This window comes from Dasypus novemcinctus, chromosome 19 (genome assembly GCF_030445035.2).
Source record: "Dasypus novemcinctus isolate mDasNov1 chromosome 19, mDasNov1.1.hap2, whole genome shotgun sequence".
Lineage (NCBI taxonomy): Eukaryota > Metazoa > Chordata > Mammalia > Cingulata > Dasypodidae > Dasypus > Dasypus novemcinctus.
Window position 1 is genome coordinate 31,829,442 of NC_080691.1, and position 16,278 is coordinate 31,845,719.

General features: G+C 44.3%; 1 protein-coding gene and 1 long non-coding RNA gene across 2 annotated transcripts in view; one reads left to right on the forward strand and one right to left on the reverse strand.

The window, feature by feature from the left end:
- Positions 1–5,835: 5,835 nt before the first annotated feature.
- On the reverse strand, positions 5,836–14,313 carry LOC111760613 (uncharacterized). Its single transcript, XR_002794252.3, has 3 exons — positions 14,223–14,313; positions 8,888–8,958; positions 5,836–6,079 (listed from the first exon to the last, which is right to left on the reverse strand). It is a non-coding gene; the product is annotated as an uncharacterized lncRNA (long non-coding RNA).
- WSCD2 (WSC domain containing 2) overlaps positions 12,975–16,278 on the forward strand; it is a 348,664-nt gene continuing 345,360 nt past the window's right edge. The window contains exon 1 of the mRNA XM_071209824.1: positions 12,975–13,178. The gene's annotated coding sequence lies outside the window, so the exon portion shown is untranslated. The remainder of the gene's footprint in view (positions 13,179–16,278) is intronic.

Below are 16,278 nucleotides of genomic sequence, written 5' to 3' on the forward strand. Positions count from 1 at the left end.
ACACTGGAAAGAGTGTTCAGAGCTGGTGGCTCTGTGAGGCTGCCCATCAGGCACCCCAAATAGGGGCTGGGGGTGGCTCCAGGCTTAAAGGGGAGAATATGGGTTGGGATGGGGCCACAGAACCTGAGTGCAGGCAGGCTGGGGGTGTCTGTGGCTGAAGGGCCTGGTCACTGGGGAATAAGCAGGCACTGGAGCCCATGGGAGGCCCCTAGAGTAGAAGAGGGTATGAGGTGGGGGGGAAAAGGGTTGATGCTTATCAAGGTGATCCCAAGGTCAGAAGCAGGCTGCAGATGTGCTGGTTGAGGGGCCTGTGGAGGGAGGGGCCCCAGGCTTAGAGGTAGGAGGGGGGTTCTGTGAGAAAGAGACTATGACTCCATTCTATATGTGATGGGCTACCAGGGGAATGCAGAAGTGCTGGGAGATATGGGGAAGGCTGACCAGCCCCAGTTGCAGCTGTGACTGAGGCTCTGGGATGCAGAGGGCCTCTTCCGTCCCCAGTCAGTGGTCTTTCCAAAATGGGCTTGCATATGAAGGAGGGAGACAGTCAGCAGCAGCCACAGGAGGAGAATCGGGGCTTCTCCTTTTAAGTGCACAAAAGGGTGCAGGGCCCTTGTGCACAGGCCAGGCTGGCTGGTATCTGATAATGGGATGGCAGCAGGGCTCAGCAAGGTGAAAGGGGCTGAAGGGAGAGCATTTGCCAGTGTGCCTAGAGGGGGCCGGACAGGGAGGGGAGGACGGAGCTTGCTGAGCAGCATTTCTTCTGAGTAAAGGACCACGGAGGTGGCCACTGCAGCAGATCCCAGGACTGCCCCTGGGCCTAGGGAGTCCTCTTCACCTCTCCTTAGCCGTGGATAATTGCTGGGGGCTGCCAGGAGCAGGAAGAAGAGGCCTCCACTGACCCCCAGGGGCCTAAATGCAAACTGTGCACTCCGAATGCCATCAGACTCCCGTCCCTGATTGTCCTGCCTCTCCATGACTTTGGGGTCCTCCTTTTGACGAGCAATCTCTTTCCACTCTGTCCAATGGCCCTGAACATAATCTTCTAGGCACTTGCCTTTTGGGTCTCCCTGGGAGCCGCTGGCCGCAGAGAAGCAGCTCTGGGTCCTGAACCAGAGAGTCCATTTGCCCACCACAGCCCCTGAGATGCAGGACTTCTGGAGTTGAGATCAGACAGCGCAGGCTTCTTTGGATAGCAACACCTGCACACCGAGGTGAAGTCCCCAGAAGGGAACACAGGGTCTGCAGGATGACGGGGTCTGGTCTCCGAGAGGCTCTGACCAACCACCAATGGAAGGCCATCAGATACTTGAGGATGTACTGCCAGGCGATCGAGGGGCAGGAGCCCCTGTGTGACCCCAGCTGGCCAAGGGAACAGGGCGGGCGCGGTGAATGGCTAGAGGCGACAAGGTTCGCCGGCAGGTCCTCGCCCCCCAGTACGAGGGGCAGCAGCGAGGGGCAAAACTTGCCCAGGTAACTGCCAGAGCAGCAGATGTGTAAGACCTGGTCCTTGGATCAGAGAGGTGTGCTCTGAGTGTTCTCTTCTTATCAGACAAGTTTGTCCAAAAGCGAAGCGCGCACTATTCGGGCTCTTGTGGGAACCCTTATCAGTCAAAGAGCAGACGCGCGTGCGCAGAACGCAGGAGGCCGGGCACGCGGGCCAAGGAAGCGCCAGAAAGGCGCGCGCCAAGGAAACCTGAGGAAGTGCGTGAGCAGAGGTCCGGGTCCTCTGGTGCTTCGACTATGGGGGTTGAAGGTGTTTGGCGTGAGGGCGATGAGCCTGTTGGTCGAGCAGCGGCCCCCTTGTCCCCTGACGGGATCCAGACCTGCCGGGGGAGGGGCAGGACAGGGGTCCCGGCCTCCTACAGAGCGGTTCCCACAGGCGCCCCGGCCTCCAGGCCCCGCAGCTCCCGCACGAGGCGGCGCTTTGGTGTCAGGCCTGTGAATCCACCCGGCCCTTTCCCCCGCGGTACTGGAGGGCAGAGTTACTCAGACAGAAGAGGGAAGCCACCCACGTCGGGCTGCCAGGCCGCGGGCGAGGTGGCGGCCACGGGCGGCCGGGAGCGGTGGCCTCGTGGTGTGACCCAGCAGTGCCCTCCCAGGCGACACTTACCTTCCGTCAGAAAATGGTAGGTGAATGTTTTCAGTTTTATTCGTATCTCCTAGATATAGGATTATTGGGGCTACATAATTTTTTAATGCGTTTTAAATCATTTTATTGTGGTTGTTCCGCTCTAGTACTATATATACCAATCGTTGCACAGTCTAATTAGTGTTAATATTTTACTAATTAAGTAAAATGTTGAAATCTCGCTGCCTCCCTCCACTTTTTGTTATATTGCCCCTGCATGATATACTTTTTGTTTTCAACAGTCACTCATGTTAAAGAATTTAAGAGGAGAAAAATTGGCTGCCTTATTTACCTAGATTTTTTTTCTGTTCCTTTTCCTTCATTCTTGATGTACCAAGCTTCCTTCTCATATCTTTTACTTCATGCTAAGAATACTAGGTTGGCTGATGTTGAATTCTTAGTTTTCTTCATCTCCATCAGTCTTTAAAAATTCTTCAATCCTTAAGGGTTTTTTTGCTGCATATAGAATTCTGGATGGTAGTTATTTCCTTTCAGCATTTTGAAGATACCGTTCCACCCTCTTCTGGCTTCTGTTTTTTAGAATGAGAGTCCATAAGCCTTAAAGTGATTATTCCTTATATATAATGTGTCATTTTTCTCTGACTACTTTAAAGTTTTTTTCTTTATCTTTGGTTTTCAGCAGATTATGATGTGCCACAGTGAGGTTTTCTGATCTTCTTGGATTGGTGTTTCATACATTTGAAAAGTTTTCATAAACTTTTCCTCAAATATTTTCCTGAACCAACCTCTTTCTCCCCTCCTTCCAATGGCAGGAATATTAGAATAGTTGGTGTTGTCCTATGTATCGCCCAGGCTCTGTCAGCTCTTGTTCACTCTTTTTCTCTTTCTTCTGCAGACTCCATTATTTCTCTTGATCATTCTTCAAGATCCCTGACTCTTGCCTGTGTTTTCTCCATTGTGCTGTTGGGCCCATTATCTTCATTTGCCTGAGCTGCTGTGATAGATACCACGAATTGGTTTTGTCTTTAAAAAGTAGGGATTTATTGGCTCACAATTTTGAGACTAAGAGAAGTCCAAAATCTAAATATCGATCAGACTTGCGGTTTCTTCAAAGGCTGTAGTGTTCTGGTGCTGGCTTCAGGCAATCCTTAAGGTTCCTTGGATTTCCTATCCCATGGTGATATGTTCACCTTTCTTTCTGCTCTTGTAGTGTTTTCTGACTTCCAGTTTCTGGCTCTGTATAAGGCCTCCAGTAATACAGTGTAAGACCCATCTTTATTCAGTTGGGCTAAGATAACATCTTCAAGTGGCCCTAATTCCAATGAGTTCACACCCACAGGAATGCAGGTTAGGATTAAGAATATGTCCTCATAAACTATAATAAATACAGTCCTAGTACATGATATCAATAAGATGGTTTGTGGGAAAAATCACCAAATATAAACTGTGGATTATAGCAATAATATTATGATGACATTCTTTCATTATTTGTAACAAGTGTGTCACAATAATGTAAGGTGTTTGTGGTAGGACAGTATATGGGAATCCTGTATGGTATGCATGATTGCAATCTAAACTCACACCTTCTCAAAAAAAATCTAATTTAATTCTTAATTAGAAGAAAAAAGATTAAGAACATGTCTAAATCAGGCACATAATTCAACCTATCATACACTCAGTGATTTTTTAAATTCTGCATATTGTACATTTAGTTCTAAAAATGAGGCTGTGATGTATTCTTTGTATTTAGGTGAAATTCACATTACATAAAATTTATCATTTTCTTGGGTATAATTCAGTGGCATTTAGAAGTCCACAATGTTGTGCCACCATCAACTTGGATTCTTCCCCAACCTTAGGGTTTGTGGTTGTTCCTTATATTGGGCTGTAGTTGCTTATTTATTATTTTGTGACCTTTTTTTAAAAAGATTTATTAATTTATTTATATATTTATTTTATCTCTCCCCCTCCCCCCCGGTTGTCTGTTCTCTGTGTCTATTTGCTGTGTCTTTGTCCGCTTCTATTGTTGTCAGCGGCATGGGAATCTGTGTTTCTTTTTGTGGGTCATCTTGTTGTGTCAGCTCTCCATGTGTGCAGCGCCATTCCTGGGCAGGCTGCAGTTTCTTTCGTGGTGGGCGGCTTTCCTTACGGGGTGCACTCCTTGCGCTTGGGGCTCCCCTGCGTGGCATGGCACTCCTTGCGCGCATCAGCACTGCGCATGGGCCAGCTCCACACGGGTCAAGGAGGCCCAGGGTTTGAACCGCGGACCTCCCATGTGGTAGACAGACGCCCTAACCATTGGGCCAAGTCTGCTGCCCTATTTTGTGACATTTTGCTTAGTGATTTTTCCAAACCATTTATGAAAAATTCTATTCTTTTCTGTTGTGGTCTCCAGAGTTTTGGTTGCTTTCGCTTATCGTCAGTGATGGTTTTGTTGAGAAATAAAAAGCATAACTTTGCAAAATATCTAACAAGTCACTCCTGCCCCTGCTTCTGTGGATCAGCCTGTGAGGGCATGGCCTTGCAGGAGAATATCAAGTGAATAACTCCTGCCCCTGTTTCTGTAAATCAGCCTGTGAAAACATGGCCTAGTAGAAAGATATCAAATGAGTGACTTCCCCCCACCACGCTTCTGTAAATCAGACCACAATCTTGCAACTGCATTCTGCCTCTGTAACCCCCCTGCTTGCAAAATTTCGCCTAGCAACACGTTAGCCAATGAGCAAAAGTTATGCTGATCCCATCTAAAATCCTATATAAACCTTTGAAAACTGAAAAATGGGGCTCACAATTTGGGTATTGACTCTCCTCTGGGCCCGTGCACAATAAATCTGTTGCTCCACCTCTCTGGAGTGATGGTTTTGGGTATTTCTGTGGTTCAGAACTCCTGGCTTTGCTGCAACAGTTTGACAGAGATTTCCTTAAATGTTCGGTGAAAAAAAAAGAAGGAAGAGAGGGAGGGAGGGAGGGAAGGAGGAGGGAAGAAAGGAAGGGAACTAGAAAAAAATTCTCTTCAGGTCTTTGCAGGCTGACTCAGTATTGGAGCACTCCATAAATGCTTAGTCAATCCATTTAATACTCTGCCTTAGCTTTCACTTCCTTCCTGTGCTGAGCCTAAAGATCAACCAGAGGTGAAAGCTAAGTGTCTTTTCAGAATTTATTTGAGCATAAGTCCTGCTCTGGGCTAAATTCCATACTATGCACAGGAGCTCTCACAGCCCTTATTCCCCAAAGTAACTCTCTCTCTAACTTTTCCTGTCAGTTCTCAGCATGTATATTGTTTGTCCCAAATGTAGTGTTTTGCCACAAGCCACAGTGGCTCCTTCATTTGCCTTTCAATATTTTGGAGGAACGTCCTCCATTTAGCTGCTCTTCCACCCTGACAGAGTTCCAAGTTAGGTGAACCAAGGCACGTACCTTGTGCCAGTCCAAATTGACCAAAACAAACAGAAATCCTTGGGAACAAGGTCTTCACCTCTCCATTGGGGATCAGATGCCCACACCAGGAACCCATGCTGACATCTTCAGGTCACCAGGTAGGAGTAGTGGGTAGGGCAAGGCAAAGTGAGAGGGCATATAGTTCTCCCACCGTGTTTAAGTCACATTTATGTTGATTCAGCATTCACCTGTTTTCTGTAAGCTTTTGCCAATTTTCAGAGATGCCACAAGTTGGAGTCTCATAGTGTTTGCTCATTTTCTCATCGCTTCTGTGGAAGGGCAGGCCCGCAGAACTCCTGACTCCACCATTTTCACTGATGCCATCTGGGGTATAATTTTTGCTTTACTCATTTTTGTAAAAAGAGTTATTTTTTAAAAAAATGCTTGCCACTGCTTTAGTTAAACATCTTAACATAAGGAATCCACATTGGTAAAGGAGTTCTGGCCCCTGAGAGGGGATCTTCAGCTTCAGACCCAAGCCCTGAGATGAGGGACTCCAACTGCTGAAAGGTGGAGAAAGACCTTGCAGTTTGAGCTTAACTGTGTTGATTGCTTAATAAAACAACAAAAAAGAAAAAATAAATGTTATCCAAAGGATTTTAGTAGGAACTAGAGTCTTCAAACATGATAAACAAACTTTTCAGAATCCTACCCAAAAATCGTACGACATAACAAACAAAGAGCTAGGAAACTCTCAGTAGTTCTCAAAGGAAAGACAATCGAAAAATGACCTACATAAAGGAAATCTCAGACAAGGCAGATATCACAATCATATTCATTAAGGTAAGGTAAATATTTCTAAAACAAATGGAGAGATACAAGTTCCCAGTGGAAAAACAGAAACTAGGGAAAAGAAGCGAATGGAAATTTTAGAACTAAGCTTAAAATTATATAGCTGACAAAAAATTAGCAGGATGGGCTCAGTAACACAATGAAGAGAACACAGGAAAGAGTCAGTGAACAATCAGTAGAAATAACACCATCTACGGAGAAATACACAGGTTATATGGTCACAGCATTTGGAGTTCAGTGCCTTGTCAGTGGGCCTTACTTTGGAATTTGTTTTCCTGAGTGACATGGAGTTGGACTCATATGTGAACTTTCTACACGTATCTCTTCTGTCACTTTTACTGAACCTGTGGTTGCACTGGAGTTGGTGTATACCCAGCAGACTTGAATCTCTGGACTGCCCATGTGCCAGCTGGGCCCTGAAACTCAGCAGAGTTGCAACTCCCACTCTCCGGTTCTTTGGACTTACCCAGGTCAGCCAACAGGGAGGTGAAGATGGTCAACCACCACACCAGGGAACCGAGAGTGCCTACAACTACAAGCAGGAGAATCATATCCATCAACCATGTGAGTTTAAGCTCCCTCTCAATAGAGAGGTGGAGTGGACATCACCATCCCAGAGTCTACAGGATGGGGGAATAAAATATGGATTAAGGTGGACTTACTTTTATTCTACTATGAAAATACTGTGACTAGTAATGGAAGAAACTGTAGCATTGATCTAGAGAAACTGGCCACAGTAGTTGCTGAGGGCAGGGAGGGGGAAGAAGAGATGTGATATGGGGGCATTTTCGGGATCTAGAGTTGCCCTAAATGATATTGCAGGGACAGATGCTGGACATTATATATCCTGTCATAACCCACTGAATGAACTGGGGGAGATTGTAAACTACAATGCAAACTATAATCCATGCGGTGCAGCAGTGCTCCAAAATGTATTCACAGAATGCAGTGAATGTGCCACAGTGATGAAAGATTGTTGATGTGGGAGGAGTGGAGGGGGTGGGTAGGGTACGGGGTATGTGGGAACCTTTTATATTTTTCAATGTAACATTATTTTGTGATCTATGTATCTTCAAAAAAATACAGTAAAAAATAAATGCTCAAAAAAAAAAAAGAAATAATGCCATCTGCAGAAGAAAGAGAAAAAGAGTGAATAAGAAGTGACAGAGCCTCAGGGCTATGTGGGACAATATCAACATTTTGAACATTTATGCCTTTGGAGGGATTAAAGGAGGTACAGAAAAATATTTGGGGAAAAATGGCCAAAACTCCCCAAATTTGTAAAACACAGATACAAGAAACTCGGGAAAATCTATGTCATATCTTAATCAATAGGCTGAAAGCAATCAGAGGAAAACAACACATTTGAGAATTAGACTTGGAAGGCCTATGATTTCTCATCAGCAAACAAAGAGGCCAGGTGAGATTGGAATAACATTTTTTTAAGGGAAACGGACTTTGGCCCAGTGGTTAGGGCGTCCCTCCCCCACATGGGAGGTCTGCGGTTCAAGCCCCTTGACCCGTGTGGAGCTGGCCCATGCGCAGTGCTGATGCGCGCAAGAAGTGCCGTGCCACGCAGGGGTGCCCTCGCGTAGGGGAGCCCCACGCGCAAGGAGTGCGCCTGTAAGGAGAGCTGCCCAGCGCGAAGGAGGGAGCAGCCTGCGGAGGAATGGTGCCGCCCACACTTCCCTTGCGGCTGAGGACAACAGAAGCGGACAAAGAAACAAGACGCAGCAAAAAGACACAGAAAACAGACAACCGGGGGAGGGGAGGGGAATTAAATAAAAAAAACAAAAAAAACACAACAACATTGTTTTAAAGTGCTGAAAGAGAAGAACTATCAACGTAGAATTGTATTATGCAGTAAAAATACCCTTAAAGATTCAAGACAAAACAACAACAAAACAACAGCAACAACAATAATAAAGATGGATGGAAATGAAAGAAAACTAAGACGATTTGCTCTAAAAAGATGTTAAAGGAACTTCTTCAAACTAAAGAGAAATGATACAAGATGGAATTTAGAACATTAGAAATAAAGGAAAAACAAAGAATGGTAAGTATCTGGGTAAATAGTAGCCTTTTTTTCTCCTCATAAAATACATGTATAACTTTTGAAAGCAAAATCATTTGTAGTTGTGTGTATAGTACTTCGATCTGATTTGTGCACTCTACAGTAAAAGCCAAATCTAGTGTATTTTAAAGAAAAATAAGTCGCAGTGTTAAAGCCTTTGCTGATCTCTTTGTGTCCACTCTGGGATTTAACTCAGAGATGAGTGGTGGTTCCTGTTGCAGTTCAGTATTCAAAAACTTTGTTCTCTTGCTTTGGGTCTGTTCAATGCCTGTGCAGCCTGCACCATGTGAGCTTGGGGCTTACAATGTTTTAGACAGAGATTTAAGTCGTTTCCTTCTCTCCTCTTCTGGATTCTATAGACAGTCTCACAGTGTTTTAGCCCCCTCTGCTGGCGTGTATTTTAGGTGCCTAGGTCCGATTTTGAGATGAAGCAGCAAGAGAAAAGGGAGAAAAACTAGGATTCCCCGCCCCCATGCTTGAGACATCAGACTTACCTTTTCCTTTGCCATAAGCACAACTAATGCCTATGGTGTCATGTGTCTTTGTCACCTCTGAGGTTGCAGAGCTGAAAGAGGAAAACAGAAGAAACCAGCATTACCCCTTCACTCTCCACCATGCAGGGGTTGCCTTTTCCTACTGTCTGACTAGAAATAGGGGATTTATTCTAGAGTTTTTACTTTCCATGCCTGCTCCACAGTTCCATGACTCCATTTGCCCTGGGTAAATCAGAAAACAAAGGAAGGAAGGGACGCAGACTTGGCCCAATGGCTAGGGCGTCTACCTACCACATGGGAGGTCTGTGGTTCAAACCTGGGCCTCCTTGACCCGTGTGGATCTGGCCTATGCGCAGTGCTGATGCGGGCAAGGAGTGCCCTGCCACGCAGTGGTGTCCCCTGCGTAGGGGAGCCCCACGCGCAAGGACTGCACCCTGTAAGGAGAGCCACTCAGCGTGAAAGAAAGTGCAGCCTGCCCAGGAATGGCACCTCACACATGGAGAGCTGATTCAAGAAGATGATGCAACAAGAAGAAACACAGATTCCCGGTGCCGCTGATAAGGATAGAAGCGGTCACAGAAGAACACACAGCAAATGGACACAGAGAGCAGACAACTGGGGGGAGGGGGGAAGGGGAGTGAAATAAATAAAAAATAAATCTTAAAAAAAAATTCCTGGATAATGTTTTAAAAAAAAAGAAAACAAAGGAAGAAAAAAACCTACCATAATCACTCCATTATAAGTTATTTCTAGCTTCAATTTCAGTTCCCATCTGCCAAGTATTGTTTACTTTTCAGAGTTATTCAGTACTTGCTTTACACAACTTCTTTCACAACCCTAAAGGAGGATCCTATAGAAATCTCTGCTGTGCACAAGGGAAAGGAGAAGACTAGTGTATTCAGGATTTTTTTCACAGAAGGATGAGGAGAAAGAGCTTTTGATTAGGGACATGAGAAAAGGCAGAAGGAGTATGAAGAAGAGAGGATTGCGGGGCATGGTGTCTGTTAGTGTCCTGCATTGTGGGTGGGGTGGAGCTTTGGGACAGAGAGGGGCAGTGCCAGAAGCTTGTATTAGTTTCCTGTTGCCCCTATAACAAATTACCAAAAATCCCTGGTGGCCTAAAAAAATGGGAACAGATTCTCTCACAATTCTGAAGGCCAAGATTCAGGAACCACTTTCACTGGGCCAAAATAAAATTTTCAGGTCGGTCGTGTTCCCTCCTGAGTCTCTAGGGGAGGGTCTGCTCCTGGCCTCTTCAACCTTCTGGTGGCTGCAGGCATTCTTTGGCTTGTGCTTGCATCATTCTAATCTTCAAGCCCACCACCTTTGAATTTCTCTCTGCTCTGTCTTCACATCTCCTTCCCCTCTGTGTTTCTGTGTCAAATCTTCCTCTGCTTCTTTCTTATAGGGTGTTTGCTGAGAAATAACAAACAGAACTGCAAAGCAACAAAAGCATTTATTTGGGGTCTTAGAATTGCAATTTGGGGTGCATAGATTCAGGTAGCAACCTGTAGAAGTTTGATATGGTTATGAATTCCAAAAATAGTTATTGGATTATATTTGTGATCTGCTCTGTACCTGGGCATGATTGAGTTATGATTGGGGCTTTGATTGGGCCATGTCATTAGGGTTTTGAGTCCCTGCCCCTTGGTGGCACGGCATTGGACAGAGTTGAGGGATTTTAATGTTGGAGTTTTGATGGAGTTTGATGCTGAAGCCTTAACCTGAAACCCCAGGAAGTAAGCTGACATAGGAAAGAGAAGCCAGCCCCAGGAAGAGAGGAACGCTGAGCCCAGGAAGAAGCAAGGCCTGGTTAGAGAGGAACCCTGAACCCTGAGAGAAGCAAGGCCCTGGAAGGGAGGAACCCAGGAAGCCTGAACCCTTGCAGACATTGGCAGCCATCTTGCTCCAACATGTGAAAATAGACTTTAGTGAGGGAAGTAAATTATGCCTCATGGCCTGGTATCTCTAAGCTCCTACCCCAAGTAAATACCCTTTATAAATACCAACCCATTTCTGGTATTTTGCATCCACACCATTTTGGCTGACTAATACACAACCTAAATTATGTTCCTAGTTGGGGCTGTCAGGCAAATGTTTTTAAAAGGAAAAAGAGGGAGAATAATAAAGGCTTTATGTTATATTTTTCAGAAAGGGTATGGTTTTTGTAGCTGCTTAGGTTTTGCTTATAACAACCATTTTCAGGATTTCAGGGGTGGTGTAAGGGCTCAGGTTTCTGTGTGCACAGCTCTCTGACTCTTATTTAAGTCTCTCAGCCTGAGTTACTTCATTTAAAAAATTTTCTTTGACATTTCTCCCTTTTGCTGTAATTTTAAAGCTATGATTTTGTCTTTTAAAATGGATTTATCCTGGTCCAGAATTCTTGTACAATATTTAGCTATTTTTTTAAAACTTTATTTAAAGGAGCAGCATCCCACTTGAGTTTATTTCATTTTTTTAACGAACTTTTTAAGATTAGGTTTAAATAATTGTGAATGAAGACAGTGTCCCTTTAAATGTACCAGCAAAAGATGAAAGACCTGAATAAGCACCAACAGTATGAAACAGTTGTTTGTTTTTTAATCCCAGATGAATTTATTGACTGATTGGTTGATAAGTTTGGATTATTGACGGATCCATTTTTCTCCCTAGGAAAAACCTTTGGTGTGGCATTTAATAAATCCTTAGCAATTTGGCAAGCATTTCGGGAGCCTCTCTATATGCGACATTTGTAAGGTTTCTTGTCAAACTCTCTGCAAGGACTTTTTTAAAGAAGCAAGTTTGGAGATAGGTGTTTTTTTGGCTGGTTTCGGATGTCAATTAAAGATATGATGTGGGGGCATTTTCAGGACTTGGAGTTGTCCTGGGTGGTACTGCAGGGACAGTTGCTGGACATTGTATGTCCTGCCATGACCCACTGGGTGGACTTGGGGAAAGTGTAAACTATAATGTAAATCATTATCTATGTGGTGCAGCAATGCTCCAAAATGTATTCACCAAATGCAATGAATGTCCCATGATGATGAAAGAGGTTATTGATATGGGAGGAGTGGGGTGAGGGGGGCGGGGGGTATATGGGACTTCATATTGTTTTGATGTAACATTTTTTTTTAAATCAAGAGGAAAAAAATGCATATTATTGTTTCTAGGGGTTCCTTAGTAGAATTTGCGATTTCCTTGGTTATGGCTCTTAGTTTAATTTTTGTTCAAGGAATGTAGGTGATAGAGGCAGTTTTTCACTTCTTAGGTTTGACTTTAAAAGGGGATAGAAAAGACGGGTAGGACTGAAGGAGCTTCAGGGTCCTTATTTTAAAAGGGCAACTCTTTTTTTTTTTTTTTTGCTCTTACAAAGGGTATTTATTTGGGGTAGGAGCTTACAGATACCAGGCCATAAAACATAAGTTACTTCTCTCACCAAAGTCTATTCCACATGTTGGAACAAGATGGCTGCCAACATCTGCCAGGGTTCAGGCTTCCTGGGTTCCTCCCTTGCCAGATCTTGCTTCTCTCTGGGCTCAGGTCCTCTATTTACTCCACAGGGTCAGCTGTAGACTATGAGGCTTTGCCTCTCTCCACAGGGAAGCTGTAGACTATCAGGTGAATGGCTCTCTCTCCCTGGGGTTTCTGCTGTGTCTAAGGAGCCATCTCTATTCCTCTGTGTTCTTCTCCTGGCTCAGGTCCTCTCTTCCTGGGGCTTGCTTCTCTTTCCTCTGTGTGCTTACTTCCCAGGGCTCCGGATCAAGACTCCATCATTAAACTCCAAATCAAAACTCCGACATCAAAATCCGCAGCATCAAAAAGGTCCAACTCTGTCCTTTGCCATATGCCTATTATCTGTGAGTCCCCACTCACCAAGGGGAGGGGACTCAACATCCTACTGACATGGCCCAATCAAAGCCTTACTCATAATTTTATCATGCTCAGGTACAGACCAGTTTACAAACATAATCCAGTATCTATTTTTGGAATTCATAACTATATCAAACTACTACAGCAGTGTATGGATGGCTCATGGTTATTTTTTCCCTCTCCCCTGCTTCCCCCTTACTGTTTTTGCTGTGTCCATTCGCTGTGTGATCTTCTATTACTCTTTTTGTCTTCTCTTCTCATTTTTCTCCTCTAGGATTCACTGGGATTCGATCCAGGGACCTCTGATGTGGAGAGAGGTTCAAAAGGGCAACTCTTCAAGGCTAGGAGAAATAGGAGGAGGTTGGGAAAGCAGAAGAGAAACTGAGGCAGCCTTGAAAAATCTGGAAGTTTCAGGCAGAACTTTAAGTTTAGCTATGCTTGGGTGAGTTTTTATTTTGTTAATTTATTTTGTTAATTTGTTAATTTTATTTTGTTATTTGTTTCTTGAATAGAGGCAATTTTGGAGTTTGTATTACATTTGGAAGTTTCTAAATACCGATTTAAAAAGCTATCCTGTTTAGGTTGTTTGACCTTATAACTCTTATCCTCTAATTGGTTATCCTGAATACATTAATTTGGTTATCTTGAAAGAGTTTTATTGTAGCCATGGTAATTTAAGATAGTCTCTAGTATGCCAGATCCAGAAGATTTATATGAGGCAGGACCATAATTTTTGTCCATGAAACCAGACGGTGTGCTAGATGACAGTGCACTATTAGAATTAGAACCCATTGTTTCTGATTGAGAGCAATCCTAAAGTCTTAAAATATGATGGGATTTGTGTTAGAGTTCGGTTAATGAGTTGTCTTAGAGAGTGCTTTACATGGGATACTTGTTTAATCTGGCCGACAGCCTGTTCTTCCAGTTGTCCCACCTGCAACCAGTGTCCTTGTTTTCATGGAAGTTGTCCTGAGAGTGACAAGCAACCTGTTGACAATTTTGCTCATCCATAACTACCTAAATGATTCTGTGATTGCTGTCAGTCAGGGCAAAGGTAAATCAAAATGTTAGGGGAACTTGTCCTTATCCTTTGAGGAAGAGAAATTCTCAACTATAATATAATTACATGTATGAATATATTTTTTTAAAATGTTAGGGATGATATCCCTCCATAGAAAAGCAGAGAAAGAAAGAAAGAGAAAAAGAGAGGAAGGGAGGGAGGGAGGAAGGAAGGAGAGAAAAGAAAAGAGAAGAGAAAAGAAAAAAAGGAATTTCCAAATATTTCAGTACTCACCAAACAGGAGAGATTCCTGTAAACAAAAAGAGAAACCAGAAGGACTGCTTTTTCCCCGAGACCAAACCAAAAGAACAAAGTTCAAAATACAACCAGAAAAACAAAGTTAAAAATCCCCTTATAACCAGAAGACACCCAAACAAAGGCCAGAATCTCAACCTAAGGAAGGGGCTTGGATGTGAGAGGACTCACCAGCAGAAATCCGGGGCCATCAGGGAGATGACTGAACAAAGGACTGTAGCAGATACTGTGCTTGAGTCCAGCAGTGGCTCTGGAGTTGGGGTGGCAGTCCTTCAGATCCCTCTTCTGACACCATGTAAAGTCAGCTGAGAAATAACAAACTGAGCTGAAGAGCAACAGAAGCACTTATTTGGGGTCTTAGAATTGCAATTCGGGCTGTACAGGTTCAGGTGGCAACTTAAAAATGTGTCCCCATTGGGGCTTTCAGGCAAGGGTTTTGAAAAGGACAAGGGTCTCTTAAGTCTTTTAGCCTCAGTTACTTCCTTTTGTTTTATTTCCTTTCACAAGGGTGTTAAAAGACAAATTTTGAAAATTTAGTAGAGATCATTTATTTATCAAAAGGAGACAACTTACAAATTGGGGAATACTGAATGTAGAGGGAAAAGTGCTGCACTTTTCCCTGTGAAAGGCAGTTTATATAGTAAATTCGGTGAGGTTATCAAGGAAAAATATGATTGGTTAGACAAAAACAATAAGAAAAGCAAGCCTTATAAGGAAATGGAATGCTAACAAACAAAATTTATTCACCCCAACAAAAACCCCTGTCTTGGAGCCAATGTGGCTCAGTGGTTGAGCTCAGGCTTCCTGCATATGGGGTCTGGGATTCAGTCCCCGGTGCCAGTACCTAAAAAAAAAACAAAACAGTAAAAGCCCCTGTTTGGGGGGGAACTCAAGATGCAGGTTCAAAGAATGTCAGAACATCCTAGCAGTTGTACAATCTCCAAGAGGCTCAGATAACTTGTCTCACAGATAACTTGTTTTAGCCATGTATGGATGATTTCAACATGTACAGATAAATTAGGTTTGCATTTAGTCGTGTGTAGATAAGTCAGCCTTTGTTTTACACATGTATGGACAAGTTGCCTCCAGGCTCCTGCCAATTCATTAAATAAACAACATTAGGGAGTATATTAGAGCCCAAGTATATAATCCAGGATAATTTCCCTATTGCAAAATCCTTCACTTGATGGCATCTGCAAAGAACCTTTTTCCAAACAAGTAGCATTTACAGATTCCAGGGACCTGGTATCTTTCGGGGCTGTTAATCGGCCTTCTACAGACCTGATGTCACAAGAGACACGTGGGCCCAGCCTGGCACAGAGCCTTCTACTGCCCTGGCATCCTGAGCCCTGGGGGCTTGGGGGGGGGGGGCAGTGGGAGGCAGAGTCCTTTGCTGGACACAGAGGCAGACAGAACAGAACACAAAAGATGTGCCTCTGAGCCTGCAGGAGTCAGCTCCCAGGAGGCCTCAGGAGAGGGGAGGGCCTCCTCCCACATTAGCTGGTGGGGACTCAGGCACCTGGGAGACCTTGTAACAAGGAGTCTTTGTCCTTACCTGCTGGGGACTCCTAGCACTGCCACTCTGCCAACCTTTGTTCCATCTTTAAAATTTCTCTTGCACATGTCATGATGATATCTTGCCAGTTTTTCTTCTCATCCACTAGGTGCTGCTCTATAAACAGCTCCCAAAAATCCACCACTTTTAAGTCCTAGGATCCTAGTGTAGAAGACAGAACTGATCTGGTCAATCCTCCTCATGCAGCAGCTGGTGGAAAGGAGACTGACGTGTTCACCAGGGCTCTGTCAGGGCAGCGATATTAACCTTAGCAGCTGTAACTTGCTGATCATTTAGTGTTTCCAGGCTCTGTTCAGATTAGCTTCTTAAAAAAACTGCTTCTTTACCAGTTATAGCTTGGTCCTCACTCTAGGTTGCCTTCCCTGTAGGTAAGATTTACTGTTGGACCCAATCATAGAAGTGTGCCCAGTTTTTGATAGCACCCAGTATCTAGCGAACCACTGCTTACTGAGACCTACCCCACAATTGCCCAGGCAAAGCCCAAGTCCGATATAGATCCTTTAGTACACCCCGTTAATAAGATGCCCCATGTTTTCTCATGGTATGTGTTCTCCCGCGGTATGTATTCTCCCACGCTGCAATGAGTAAGAACCCCAGTTGTTCAGCTGCAGGTGAGTGCTTGGTGGTCTCAGGTTGAGGGGCACTGGCAGG